This window comes from Parasteatoda tepidariorum, chromosome 8 (genome assembly GCF_043381705.1).
Source record: "Parasteatoda tepidariorum isolate YZ-2023 chromosome 8, CAS_Ptep_4.0, whole genome shotgun sequence".
Taxonomy (NCBI): Eukaryota; Metazoa; Arthropoda; class Arachnida; order Araneae; family Theridiidae; genus Parasteatoda; species Parasteatoda tepidariorum.
The window spans coordinates 39,999,678-40,016,536 of NC_092211.1; positions in this window are offsets into that span (position 1 = coordinate 39,999,678).

Sequence of the window (16,859 nt, forward strand, 5' to 3'; positions counted from 1 at the left end):
TATATATATATGTATCACAGTCGCTGAACAGCCAACCCAATTTTTGGGTTCACGACTACTAATGCTCAACTACGTAGCCTTGTAATTTTGAGCCCAATCCAGAAGACAAGGGAGCTCCTGGATCAAGTAGTGGGAGAAATTTGTCTTCGTGGTGGACGTTTTGATGGAACTAACGAGCATTTGAGTTACATGGAGAGGAAGACCACGAGAATTTCCCACGGTTAGCCTGACGGCAAGGGGACTCGAACCCATGATCCGTCTACCAATGAGGATATTTCACGTATGTATCGACCAACCATCGCCAGGATTGAACCCTGGTTCACCTGATTGGAAGGCGAACACTCTATTCCCTGAGCCATCGCGGCTCACGATTATAAGGTTAGACAAATACCTAAGATTTTATTCACACTATGAAAAAGTTCTGAATTGAATTGGGCTCCTAAATTGGTAGCATCATCGCTGGTCCGCCATTGGCCGATTTGCATTCAATAAGATAATGCGACACGGTATCAGTCGTTAAATTTCATAATAAATGCAGCATAATAATATATTTTTTTAGAAGATTGAGGTTAAGCAAATACCTAAGTTTTTATTTACGCTGTGAAAAACCACCGAATTGAAATTGAGCTTCTAAATTAGCTAGCTGGTCCCCCATGAACATATATGCATTTAATTAGATAATGCGACACACTATCAGTCCTTAAATTATAAGGAATACATTGACACAAAATTTGAAAAATGGTCTAAACTAAAATATTAGTGGTCTAAATTATATTAATTAAAATATCGACATTCTCTTATGGGACTTACAATTCAGATGGATATGAAAATTTCAGGAGCTTTAGGAAAAGATTCATTATGTAATAGAGCTTTTTTGCAGTATTATAGAATTTGTTGTCTGTACAAATATCATACGACAAAATATAGTTTTTAATATTCTGATTTATATTTTACAAAAGAAATGGTTTTCCAAAACTTCAAATGCTTTTTTCAAACTAAAATGAGAAACACGGGTAATTTTCAAAATTTTAATTTGTAAAGATTTAGTCACTACACTCAATTGGATTAAGTTTCTCATATTAGTCACAGGTATTAATAATTTACTTACAGAATAGACTGCAAAATAAAGTAAAAAATAATTACAAACAATAAAAATTTAAATATGTTATCTGAATTTTACCAGAATCTTTTTCTCCGTGCATTTAACTTTACATCCCATAAATCTTAAAATGAATTTATTTTTCTTTCCAGCTATATTTTTATGTCAGGCACTATAATTATTGTAAACTAAAATCGTAACCGAAATGATTTGACTGAATTTTAAGAATCCTAAGAGCTCTCACTTGCGAAAATTTCATTTAAATTACATAAATTTCATTTCAAAAATAAAATTGTTTTATCTATAAAATATATAGTTTTTGTTAATTACTTTAAAAAAAACATAAAATAGTCATAGTTGAATAAACATTTTTCTAACAAATTTAACAATAAAAATTTAAAATATTGCTTCAAGTTCTATACATAAAGAATACCATATAAAATTGATATAGTATAAGTTGTTCAGTAACAATTGAAAATTATTATCATTATTTTTGTAATTTTAATTGGTTCATTCAATTAAATAAAGAAAATTACAATATTCAGAAATTAGCAGACTAAGAAAAGAATTTTTATTTTTTGACCACAGTATAGAGTAAATACAAGTCAAAGCTTACAAGTCAACGTAATTACTTGCTACATCGAACAAAATAATAAAAAAAAATTCTTTTCGTCTTTCTTTAATACTTGAGAAATTCTTGGTATATTTGATGAGTCTAGGAAGACATTGTAGAGGAAACAGTTTTTGAAAGGCAGTTGAAAGTAAATTTTTTAATAGCTTATAATTGCTTGTTTTCTATGTTCTTCACAGTACATCAAATATATTTTTGGAAATTTTTCTTGTAGCGTATCCTTGACATTTCTTTCGCTTTTATATTAAATAAAATTTTGACTGCTTTCAAGGAAATCATCCTCAGACGTTTATCATCAAATTCAGACAATACAACAACAGATAAAATGATTTGTTGGTATAGTTCGTTGATATTAGATCGTTGGAAATATTTATCTTTCGATGCTAAAAAATAATTATGTATGACTTATTATAACCGGAATAAACTTTTAGATCGTTGGAAATATTTATCTTTCGATGCTAAAAAATAAATATGTATGACTTATTATAACCGGAATAAATTTTTAGATCGTAGGAAATATTTATCTTTCGATGCTAAAAAATAATTATGTTTGACTTATTATAACCGGAATAAACTTTTGTGAATTATTATATGGTTAACAAAACAGCATGCAGAAGGATTAAGTGGCATCATCAGTTCTCTTATAATTTAAACCTGATGTTGAATAAATAAAATTTTGACCATTTTCAGTATATTACCATTTGCGATTTATTTTAAAATTTAGGCAATATTAAGTATTGTGTCTAATTTTGGTCTAAAATGTAATAATTTATGTAACATTAAGAACTGAGAAAAATGATTTACGTTATGTTAAGTGTTTAATGATGTTTGCGCATTTAAGGTAGGCAAATAAAATTGCAACTAATTTCTCCGAAATCATCAATTCAGGAGTAATCTTAAATAACACAAAACATACACAACTCAGATAATTTTCTATTTTGATCATTTTCTCAGATCATTTTCTATTTCCCCAATTTATCCTCTATACTATAAATTATCATCTTTCTGGAATGCAGAATGACTTCTCATAAAAAATTTCTTTTGCAAACAAAGTCTACGAAACCTATCCGAAAGTGCATAATATCAATCACATTAATGTAGTGTTTAAAGATAAAATAAATTTATAATAACTTCAGATAAAATAATTAACTGCAGATAAAATAATTATAAGACAAAATAATTGACTTCAGAAAACGCCTATTTTCCCTTAATTTTTATAATTACAAATCTTCTAATTAAAATAAAACATTCAGTTATTATTTATTAAAATTCCATTTTTACAGGTAAAATATTTAAAAGATCTATTGGTACCGTAAACCGGGGCGAGTCTACCCATTTTTTCAGTTTGTCAACTTTCAAGTGGTCAAACTTTTGTAAATATTAACGAAAAAAGGCTTTTAATAGGTGTTTCGGAATCGCTATTTATCCTTCTTTAAAGCTGTGAAATCGATTTTAGAAAATATTAACAGTTACGCTGTTACTGTATATTTTTATAGAACTGCTGACAAATCTCTCGTATGGGGCGAGTCTACCCATTCTACTAAAATGAATGTTAACATTGTAAATAATCAAATTTTACTATTAAATTGTTATTTTAGTTACTATATAGGATATTTATGAAGTAAAATTCATAACTTTATTATATATTCCATTTTTTTATTCATAAAATAACACAAATTGAGTATTTGATCGATTATCACATTTTGATCACAGTTTTGTTTTTATAATCATTAACATTATAAAATAACATTTTTTTCTGATTATTGTTGATAAAAATAAATTAAAATTGATATAAACTTACAATTAAATAATTAATAAATAATAATAATTAAAGATTATTAACAACATCGAAATTCAAACATTGTTAATCATGAAAAATCCATTTCCCATTCTTTTGGGGGTAATAATAATTAATAAATAATAATTTATTTAACTTGCATTTAATAAAAAAAGTTAATTTTGTAATATAAAAATTGAAAAAATTGGCAAAACAAACATATTTTATATTTACATTTATATTTAACCTATAAATTTCCTTATTAATGATAAATTTATCAATGCAGAATTAAAATAATATACTCAAATTCATTTAAAATGACTTAATTTTAATATAAACAAAGTTCTAAATTATATTATTATGCTTTATTAAAACTAAATACGAATGGGTAGACTCGCCCCGCGAATTCTGGCTTTTTGTTTACAACAGCAAAACTTACATTCTTTTTGTTTTTTTTTTCATATGAAATTAATGTAATCTTAGTCTTAGATAAGTTTATCACGTAACCAAAGTGAAAATACTACTAATAATAATATACTTATGAAGCACCAACTAAAAGTTTGCTGATTTTCAATACAAATCTCTCAAAAGACGTTTGAACAGGTCGATTAAAAAGGCACCAAATAAATAAAAACGGATCAAACTACTACAGCGCCATCTTCCTTAGAGTCTGAACTAAGTCCTCCGTCGGTAAAAATTGTTTTATTTGCAATTTAAAATAGTGAAAATTAAATAAAACTAAAATGGGTAGACTCGCCCCGGTTTACGGTAGCATTGTAGTATTATTCTTAATCGATACTGAATCAATTAAGCAAGATGATTATAAATTATTTCTTATATGTTGGATGGCAACAGCCTGGATGAAAAATAGAACAGCTATGGTGGAAAAAAAATTTGCCAACCTACTGAATAAGTCTCACTTGTATTAAGGTGATAAAACAACACTTCAGCATATACAATTTATTTTCAATTTTTAGTGCATTTGTTAAAGATATGTTTTTGTTAAATTATCAAGAAAATTTAAATGTTGCATATGTGAATAAAATTATACCTGTCACTAACTAGTGAGTGTTTGATTTAAATATTACAATTAAGAAAGTGCCCTTTACTATCAAACAGTCGGATGATAAATAATGATATGAGTTCTATCATATTCTATCATCAGCTTTATCATATTGTGTTGAGCAAAATATCGGCCGATTATTATATATCTTAAACAAATTATTTAAAAACACAAGATACGATTAATGATAATCAAAAATCTTTTTCTATTTTCTTATCCTTTATTTTTAAAATTTCAAACGGAAAATATAAAGAAAAAGATTTTAGAAAAATAATTACGAAGAATAAAAATTAAGCTGTTTTATCTGATTTGAAAAAAATTACTTTTGCTAACTTTTTTATTTTCTTAGTTTGCTTTTAATACTGAATTCAAATACTTTTGATTGTAAATAATTATGTTTGTTTTAGTTTTATTATACTGTATATAAAATTATCATTCAGTTGTTTTAGTTTTATTACGCAATGTAAAAAAAAATAATCTTGTCAAAATTTTTTAAAATAAATAGTATTCCGTTGTTAAAACAGAAACACAAAAACTTATTTTTAGTACATTGCTTTTTTTTTTGTTTAATCAGATAAACATTCACCAAATTGATTTACAGAAACTAATTAGTCCTTCAAAATTCTGCATTGTTTGGCATAATCTAACAGGCAAAGTTTCATTTCGCCTATCCTCTAAATCTTGTGATTCGATTAAAAAAAAGGGAAGAAAATCGGAAATTAATCTATTGTACAGTATGCTTTCCTAATTGAATTCGTGATTTATAAGCACTTGCACACGTAATAGTTTCTTCCCCAATTATCGTATAATAGCCAAGATGATGGAAATTAAATTTCATCTTACTGGTAAACTAAATGAACTAAAATCTAAGTTTCATGCAATTTTTGAAAAAAAAACATTTTGAATCTATATAACTAAATACGTATCTATTCTCATGGAAGAGAGCATTTATTTACAAACTCTGCACCTAATGATTGATTCTTCATATTGCTCTAAAATAAATTACTTGCGTCCATTTATTGTAACAGAAACCTTTTAATCATGAAATAAATCCATCTCATTCATTTCAAAATCTTCGAAATCTTATTTTAATTTTTTTAAGCATTACAATTATTCTTTGAAAGAACTTAAGAGTTTTTTTGGTTAATATAACAGTCAAAACTTTTAAGACTTTTCGAGGCTGGCAAAAGCAAGATATATCATGAAAAAAAAATAGAAAAACAAGGTAACCTCATCACCAATATTAAAATCGTCGCCTATGAATTTTACTTTGCTTTATTTTACTTTAGAACAGAACAAGACTGGTTTTAAATTTTGAAGGATGGAATATTTTATCAGCATTTCAAATGAGGATGATTTTTTGATGAACAAAATGCTAATACTATTTCATATGTTTTAAACAAAAAAGTAATGAAATGAAAGATTTGATCTAATAGTTATTTTTAGAAAAGTTACGTCAGTTTGCTGTCTGCTATTACTTATCCGGTATTTGTTTGTGTATTTCTTTTTTCAAAATAAAAGAAGCTAAAGAACATAATTTTTGGAATAAAAGAAAATCTATAACTACATTTTTACAACTTATTTGGGAGAACTTTATCGAATTCCGTTAAAAAATTTCGACAGGTTCTAATGTTTTTACTACAATTTTGAGATTATAAATAAAAGTAATATTAATTTTCAATTTTTTCCAATTAATTTTCAATTATATAATGCATTAAAACGGCTTCATCTGAATCATAGAAATCATTTATTCAATACATGTAATATAATGAAGTTATTTTCTTCATAAATACATAGTTTTTGAATTATATATGGTGGAAATAGAATTGAAGAATATAGGGTGGTATACTTGTTACATCATTCCGATGGTGCTGCTGCTCTCACTGCCGGACTAAAGACTACACTGTGTCTATACAGCAAACTGTATGTTAAATCTGCCAGGGCTGTAAGTCCTCTCTCTGGTTGCACGTTTCGAATTTTGATTCTAAAATTATGGTAAAATAACAAGCAGCAGTCTGTCTATCCCATTAACCGTAAAGTTTAATCTAAAGAACATTTTTTACCTTTACGTTTTTGAACCTGTTTGCAACTTGTATGGCTGTCAGCCCTGTGGCAGAATTTTTTTGGGCTTTCTGCAATATGTCTCTTTAATACTAATATCTTTCTGCAAGATACTTTAAAAAATAAAAATTACGCATGTTACTAATTTAAAGTTACAAAATCCTCAACTTTAAGAAAAAACTTCCATTAAAAATTAAATTATATGACTTTTTTATTTGAGCATTTAATATTTTTGCTGATAATCTAGCATTTTGTAGGGGGAAACGCACTAATTATTTCCTTTTTCGCATTTTTTAAATCATGACATTAGAAAAAATCATGAAATCAGTTGCAGTAACTACCAAAAAAAAATTGACGACAAAATCACTCGAATCGGACTCTTCAAGAAGCGGTTACTAAATGCGAGTTTTCATTTTGAGATTCAGTTGTTGAAATAAATAATATCGTTTTAAAAATATAGGATTTTAATAACTGTGGAAATTAATAGTAATAACTACATAAAAAATAAATCGAAAGCTTTTGCGGAAAAGAAAACCAAAATCTTTCACTTCCCAAAGCAAAACTTTTGAGACCTGCGACAGTGTCGCCTTGTCAGCATTATTCCGCCACGGGGGCTGTCAGACCACGAATGTTAAACTATACGGGTTTTTGACCATTTATCACCGTATAGTTTCAAAACCATAGAAAAGAAATTTAACTAAACGAAGGAACAAGGTTTATCGTTACGTAATTGTCATTGGAGAGTTCCAGTTACAAACTGGGGAGGTCAGGTCACTGGAAACTCTTTATGTGTTGAAGGGAACGATGGAAACAACGCCGGGACTCGAACTCCAGTTCTGTCTGCCATGAGAATAGCAGATTAGTCCTCTCTGCTATAACATGCAAGCAGCTGCAAGGAACTGTGTCACTTTATAAAGTGAGCTTAGTTGGTGCGATAAAATTCTGGTTTGATAACCCGTATTAAGTGAAAGGAGTTAATAAGCTGGGTGTTTTCACAGTTAACAGTTTTGTTATCTTATTTATGGTTATTTGACTGTTTTGTTTGAATATGGTAAAATGACAATTAAATAAATTGTTATTTAACCATTTTCTCTGAGAAATTTCTATCAGTGTATGATGTGGAAGTTTGGGGAGAAAGGTGCATGCTTGGATGCTTTCCACATCGTCTGACAGAGTGGAAATATGCATCAATCCAACAGTGACTGTTAAAAGATGGAGCCCTGAAAAATAGGGCTAGGTGCTCCTAAAGCATTGAGAAAAATTCCACTATTAAAACACTGAAAAAAATAATAACAGTTTTAACCGTAGAGTTACTGAAGCCAGAAAACAGCAGAGTTATTGGTAATAATCATAACTGACATTTGTTTCCGAAATATTTATTAGAACTTGCTGAGAAAAAAAGTATGGTCAAAACTATACCGTAAAAAACTCCGGATCAAATTACGGTACATAGGAGTAGCACTTAGGGAGTATCACCTGTATATTTTATACTGTAATTTTTACATTAATATTTATTTAATTAGAGTTAACCAGGGATTTTATGGCAGTTATTACTGTAAAAATTACTGTACATTAGCTTCTTTTGTTCCATAGCATTTTTCGGTGAAAATGGATTTTACGGTAAAGGGTGTCGGTATTTTTTAGCGTAACTAGATCCAGAATTTTTTACAGTAGTTTACTGGAATATGGGAAAATTTACCGTATTTTAAGCTTTATGGGAACACCGAAAAAACTCGGCACTTTTATCTTTATTAAAAGGTAGTTATATTAAATGTAAATACCTTTATTTATATTTAATATATATATTACAGGGTGTTTATAAAGTCCCGGACCCATTTTGATGTTTAATAACTCATAAAATAATAAAGATAGATTAAAATTAATAACATAAATGGTCAGATAGACTCAAAAAGTTTCATGACCCTAGTCAATGTACTTCCATGTGTGCCCCCTTCATCGCACGGAGAATATCAAGTCGGTAGTCAATTTCACGCCAGGTAGCGGCAAGCATGTCGGCATCCACAGAGGCAATTGCGGTTGTAATTCTGGCTTTTAGGTCATCAATGTTCGACACGATCCTCCTGTAAACATTGTCCTTTATAAATCCCCAAAGAAAGAAGTCCACCGGCGTTATATCAGGTGATATGGATGACCAAGGAATTGGACCTCCTCGCCCACTCCATCTTCCTGTCTCATCAGTCGTATACTTACACAGTTTGGAAAACTTCGTATTTCCACAACTAGAAGAGCTTCAGCCACATGTCTTTTTGCAACAAGATGGTGCACCACCTCATTGGGATACCATCGTTCGTAGTTCTTTGAATGACCATTTTCCAGGAAGATGGATTGGGCGAGGAGGTCCAATTCCTTGGCCATCCATATCACCTGATATAACGCCGCTGAACTTTGATCTTTGGGGATTTATAAAGGACAATATTTACAGGAGGATCGTGTCGAACATTGATGACCTAAAAGCCAGAATTACAACCGCAATAGTCTTTGTGGATGCCGACATGCTTGCCGCTACCTGGCGTGAAATTGACTATCGACTTGATATTCTCCGTGCGACGAAGGGGACACACGTGGAAGCTCATTGACAAGGGTCATGAAACTTTTTGAGTCTATCTAACCATTTATGTTATTAATTTTAATCTGTCTTTATTATTTTATGAGTTATTAAACATCAAAATGGGTTCGGGACTTTATAAACACTCTGTATTATTATATATTTTGTTAAATATCATTGTTATAAAAACTTATGTATGTTTTTTAGAGAAGGCACATTATTTTATAAATGTAATGCTGTAAACAAAGAAGTTCATTAAAAAATGAAACTGTCAGTGCTTCAAATTATACCATATAAAGCTAGGTTGGATAAAATGCGGTATTTTACACACTTAATAAAAAATAATAATTTACTTTCCAAATTTTAAATCTTTGGTAATTTTAAGATATATAAATGTTTGTACTATAAGGGAATAATCATTCAAATAGATTTTATTTTATTAACGCAGCTTCTTGAAGAGAAATAATAAAGCTAAATATTCCAAATTTAATCTATTTTTTCCGACAAAACAATTAGAATTATGAAAAAAAAGATCATTTTTCATTATGATGAAAACTACCTCTGGATTATACATCATATTTGAAAAAAAAACAGCTGTTGCTTTAACCAGCTTCTGGAAAAAAGTAATTTTCATTCTTTTAACTTTACCTTAATGATCAATCGATAATACATAAAACATTGCAACCAACAAAAGTCATCAAAATGCTTGTAAAAGTTTTAATGATTTCGTTATTTTTTCATTGAAGTATAGTGGCTTCTTAGTTATCAAAAGATAATTTGATCAGACAAGATTATTGAAAAATAAAATTCGGTGGATCCTGGCGTTTTTGACTAAGAAAGAAAAAACAATGGAACTAATCATTTACAATGCAGAATATTTTTAATGTTTCAGATATAAAATAGCTTTAAAATAATTTTTTAATAATATTAATTTGCACACAAGAGCACTGTATAAAATGAATCCTAAGAATTCACAATTAATGATTATTAATTCACAATTGTTTGTTGATATTATCAATAAACTATTTCCTGGGTAGGGCTCTGAGCAAAAGCATACCTTCCAATATTATCTTCCAAACATACCTTCCAATTTATAACTATGTCAATAAATACCTTCGAGGAAGCTAATTTTTAAAAAGCATTAGTTTTAATATTACAACTTCTCAATTAGAAAACTTGAATAGAAAGCGCAAAAATGCAACAACATAAACTAAAAAAAAGTAGGAAAGTAATTCCTCTGTTATTTCTAGGAATCAAACCTGCGAAACTTGCTCAACTAGAAAGAAGACAAATATGATAGAAACAAGATTAGAAACAAGACAAATATGATAGTTTTGCAGAGAACTACTGAGAACGTGAAATTAAAAGCAACGATTTCTACAGAAGTTTGAAGAATTATAAACAATACGTATATTTTTTTTTGTTCTAAAAGTTGGAACATTGGTTTGGTTTTTGAAATTCGAAATTTCAAACAAACAAAAATATATTTCGAACAAGTCTTGCTAACATTTTTCAATTACTCAAGCGGTCTTCTTGACCGACCATAAACATATTGAGTATTTCCTTATTAGTTGAAGATAACTAATGTTTCTTGATTGGAGTGTTGTAAAACTATCTATAATCGATTTTTTATATATATACTATCTTCTTATAGTTACGGAGAAAACAATTTAATAGTTTTACAGCACCTTAGAGCTTCCCTTAGAATTATATACATTAGTAAAAATATATACTTAAAGATAGGATTATGTACCTTAGGATTACTTGAAAGCCCACTGAAATAACTGCATTATGTATACGTTAGAGTAATTATGCTCAAACCGATAATTTGAATAATAACTAATTTAAAGAATAGCTAATTTAAAATTACACATTTATCACGAAAAAATGCTATTTTAAATGATCCAGTCAATTTAAATTTACTTATTTATCACGAAAAAAATTTATTTTTAAATTACCCTGTCAATGTCGATGAAAATTGAATATTGTCGAAAATACGACGGTGATTGACACAATGACCCTGCCGTCGAAACTTTCTTACCATCTAAGTGATGTCGATAAAATGGTCTTTCGAGGAAATGATTGAATCAGATATGAATATTTTTCCTAAATTTTGTTCATTTCTTTTTAAAAAAGAACATATTAACCAATTTGTTTGTTGACATAATTGGGTACTTGCAACTAACACATGTCTTAGTCTGATGACGTGGTTGTCAGTGGCATGCTAACAAAGCTTTAAAGTAAGGGTTTATTATTGAGCTGATTCGAACAGGATTTATTTGCATATCAGCAAGTGATGCATCGCGTGTGTGTGCCGAAACTAATTGGCTGAAACATGCTTGACGTCACTTACAAGTATTCAATTGTATAAACAATAATAAAAGTTTTGTGCCCATGGTTTTGTAAAATATTTGTTAAGTGTAAAATATTTATTGAAAATTGTATAATTATTCTTTTGTGAAATATTTATCAAAATTATTTCTAAACAAATATATTTCACAACCAAGGAAGGGATATATTTCACTCAAAAAATTGAGGGGGTGATCTAGTATTCATGTTTTAATATCATAGAATTTTTTCAATGGTAAGCCTATATTTTCTTTTCCTTCCAATACAAATAAGCTTTTGAGAAACACACCATATTATCCCCATGAATTAATGTAAATACCCCACGAGATGGAAGAAAACGATAAATTTTACGATTGCAGTATCTTCTTTCAAACTGTAACGGAAATATCCATTTCCAAATTAGAAGTGAGGAAATTTTATTTCTTTGGATAAAATACTTTAACATCCAAAAAAGATGATATTATTTTGTTATGAATTATCAATAAAAATTCTCCTTTTTAGCATTTTTACTTAACATTTTTTTTTGTTTTTTTTTTTCTGTTCCTTTCATCTTAAGTAAATATACTAGATATTTGATAAGATAAATGTATACATTTGAACTCATACTTAGAGTTTTTCCTAGTGTTTCATAAAATTTATGATCAATTTTTATTTTAAATTTGCCTAGCTTATGTTAATAAATATTGGTACATTTGAAGAAAACTTTATCGTAAGTTTTCGGTTATATTATTTATAAAAAAACTCTTTTGCTTTAGAAAAAAATTTATGAAAAATATGGACAAACACTTATTAAAAATCTACTTTAAATAAAAATTGTGAAAGAAATAAATTTAATGTCTCTTGCAAAGATGCACACATATTCTTTTGAAGGGGAGTAAGATTGAAGGATTGCATTTGAAATATTTTTGCAGTAAAACAATTATTAAAATACTCCTCTATTTATTAAATTAAATAGTAGATTTATTCAGAGTTTTCAATATAACAAAAATTATTTAACAAAAAGGGAATAGACAAAAAATTATTCTAAATACTAATGTAGAAACTATGTTTTTGTATAATAAGTAAAGAAAGCATTTGATTTTTTTTTTGAAAAAGAAATAAATTTTTCTTATTAGAGTAAATTAATAATAAATTAAATCAAATTTAATGCAAATGTCAAACACACATGTTTTTTATAGTTATCCTTAAAATAATAACTAATAATATTTTCTTTAACTAATAATACAAACAAGAAATTTTACTTACAGTTATCAATAGAAGTATGTAATTGCCCCTACCCTGTAAAAATACTTCATGAATATGAATACCCAAAATGATTGCAGTTACTTTATACGAAAGTGGTGTTTCCACTACCCTAAAATCATGCTTAGCTCCTAGTGTAGCCAAACATCTAGAATGTTCTTTTACACTACTTGATGCAAAGTAGTCGGCACCACTTTTATTATTCTGTAGCACTTAAATTTAAAATCACAGTATAACATGATGAGCATAAAATCAGTTTACTTTTGCTATGCCATCCAAAGCAATAATAATACATTTAGAAGGCTTATAGAATATATCTTGGAACAAAATTAGTTTGTTAATCAAGCATACACACAGCACAGATAGAGTATCAATATGAATTTTTAAAAAAATTCCGAAGTGAATAGAACTTAAATATTATAAAATTTTATTTAGTTGACAGAGTTATATAAATCTTATGAGAACAAAAATGCCTTTATTGTACAACTAAAAGCATGCATGCATTTTATAACAGTTTATATGAAATTTCTGTCTAATTGATTTGATAAGAAGATTGAAACTGCTAGGAAATCATTGAAATTTACTTGATATTCGATATTCAATAAACTATGACATCTTTATCAATTAAATCCTACAAGAGGAATTTAAATTTAACCAGTATAACCTTCATGTAAACAAACCGCCATCTCGATCGCCATACTGCCACTACCTTGAAATTTCACAATTATTTGCCCTAAATTTTCTAATGATGGTCCAAAAGCATTTTTTTACGTTTAAAGTATGCTCTACCATCGTAGCATACAAGAACTTAGTTCAATAGTTTAAATATACACTAATTATTCGCCAAATTTACGGAGGTTCGAAAAATACAACTTTTTTATAAACGAGTTGTATTTTGGTGTAAGATTTATTAATTACTAGTGTTAAGATTTAAAAGAACGGACAATAGAAAAATCGTGGAGAGAGGACATCTTTAATCTCCCCGATTGTCCAAGAAGCAGTGCTGTAGCTACCTTTCGTCTTGCTACCAAGCACGATTGCTTATACGCTCTACTTTTCCGTCTTAAAATCGTGGATAATCCTGCCTGCCCCCTCTGCCGCAGTGGTGCGACGATGAATACTGAGCATATCCTCAACTGTTCAGTTCTCACAAAGAATTGCATCTACTCCCGATACTGGGAGGCCAGAGACCTTTAGTTTAATTTAAATTCTTGATTTAATTTTTGTGTTTGATGTTTTGTTTTTTGTATATTTCATCTCCTTCTGCATTTGTGTTTCTCTTTTCTTTTGATCTCTGTATTGCGTTAGGATAATGTCTGTATCGCATGCTGCATTGGAAATAAATAAAATAAAAAATAAAAAAAAAATTTAACTACGGCTTTTGAAGTATGCAAAACTGCTTTATTCGGTATTAACTTAAAATGAAGTAATCATGCACACAATTTTAATAATTTTTGAACGACAAGTTCAGATGGGTATCACACCTCAGTTTTTATTGTGCAGAGTTACCTCAAAATTATGAATCTATTCTTAGAAACAGAAATGCAATTTTAGGTGGACATACATAATAGGAATTAAATTAAAAAGAAATTACGAAAATGGCAGTAGGATGTTTTCTTTTCTTTTCAGGAAAAAGAAACGTATAACAAAAACATCCACTTCAAAATCGTTCACAAATTAAAAGTTATTTTTAAATTTACCAGTTGTATTGTTCTTTATAGTTTATTATATATGTTAGTATATTTGAAAAATTAAATTTTGAGAATTTCTTTTGGAGCAAGATATCCGTTCTTGTTGTAAATTTCTAAAGTATTCACAATAAGTTGCAAAAGTTTAATAAAATTCTCACTGACATAAAATGGGCATAAAAATTTAGCAAACTAATTGTTCAGTTGCTTGCGTTTTAACACTTCGTTATATGAGACACGAGTGTAATTTTTCTCGAACTCAAACTCTTTATACGTACACTAACAGTTCGAACTTTATTAAATAATTATCATTAAATTTTTATCACTGCTTTAAAACTATCAAATTGAACGTTTATAATATGCGTTATCACTTAAAAATCAATTACATTTATTTCTAAGGAATTTTCTAACTCTTAAGTTATACCCATAAAATTTTACGTCAAAAGAGGATGTGTATTAAGTTCATTGGCAAAAATAATAGAACAAATTACAGTTCTCTAACCAATAAAATGAGACTTTTATGACTTCCCTTAGTTACTAAAGAGCAATTTAAAGCATTGTTTGGAATAAAAAATTCAATAGCTTGTCCGATAAAGCCAGCAGCAGCCTAAAGGTATTAACTCGAAATAGAGTTCCTTTATATTCTAGAGAGTTTAAAGAGAAATTCTTAGCAATTAAAAGTGTTCATGAAAAAATTGCCAAGCAAAATTATAACATTATAACCTTAAATATCAAATATCTATGAAAAAGTAATTTTTCTTTACATATTCTTTTTTCTTAATATTCTGAAACTAAAAATGGAGATTATGATTGTATGTATTGCGTCAAAATATTTTACAACTGTTGTTGTTGTTGTTGACCTATTCCTCTTGGTCAGCCACAGACTAGACCAAGTCAATGAGCTCGAAAGTCTTCAGGAAATCAAATACAAGTAAGAGACCAGAGTAGAGGTCTTTCTTAAAACTGTAGAATATGTTATTTGATTAAAAAAAATTCATTGACTTCAAAAATATGGAGACGAAAATAAAAATCGACGTGTTTCAAGCGTTCAAAAATGGGCATCCATTCTCACGACTTGCCGAACGTGAATAAGGGGAAACAAAAGTTATTTGAAATAAAAAACGTAAAGTTGCCAACAAAAATGTAAAATAGAGATGAAAACAAAACTAAAAACAACAATAGCGGAGAGGGAAAAAACATATAATTTGTTATCAAATTTATAAAATTGAATCGGATTGGGCCAATGAATAACGATTCGTGATCTTTGATTCTTCGTGATTCTTTTATCAGGATTTTTCCCCATGCAGGATTAAAAACTCTGATTTATTCTTTACTTTTAACATTTATCTATTTGTTACTGTTTCATCATCGTCGAACTATTTTCATGCTTCATTAACTATTTCTTAGACTATCAGCAACACGATCAGATAGCAGTGTAAGATTGATTTTTATATAAACAACAACATTTATCATAATGCCTATTGAAGTTTATAAATGGTCAGCAAATAAATAATGCAAACTTGAAACAATGTTAATTTTAACTATGCTAGCTTACACAGCGTATCAATCACGCCAAGCTTTAGAAAATTATTTATGTAGAAAAAGTAATATGAACCATAATGAGACATTGAAATTATATATTTTTTTTCGCATTTGCATCGCATGATCATTTTTTTCATTGCATAAGCCTTTCTACGTTTGCCAATCTTTAAAAAGGCACTTTTGACATTTTTCTAAAAATACGATCCAAAATACAATATTTTGTTGAAAAAGTGGCTAAAGTTGTAATGATAAAGGTACAGAAAGCAAATTTTTCCCATATTTGTAGATTGTAAGGAGATAATTTTATTTTCCACTCAACTCAAACTTAATAAAAACAGCTAGCCAGGTGGCCGAGCAGTTAGCGCGCCTTACTGCGAAGTCAATGGCTGCGGGTTCGAATCAATGGTGCGGGCGGTTTCCTCTGGCCATGGATGTTTCTCTCTCTATGTGTTGTCCTTTCTTGTGTGTGATGCGTGAATGTGGCCCACCCTATAAACGGGTTTGTGGCAGTGTGGCGTGAGTAATGTTGCTCACTTCCGTGACTTTGGTTCACAGGTGCCCTCTGGGTAACGTGAAATGAGTAACAATTCCGGCATCTTCTTAGGCGAAGAATAATGTTCAGCGCCAGCTATTTAGAAAAAAAAACTTAATAAAAACAAAGTAAAAAATCGTTACTTTTTGTGGAAACAAAATTTTTGTTAATCTAATTTCTCTCGTAAATGTTACAACCTTATTCTGAGTATTAAAGCTTTTTCTGGCTGATCCTCCGATTATTGGTTTATTTAAATACATCAAACTCTTGGAAGCAATTCATATATATATATATTTATAAAATTGAATC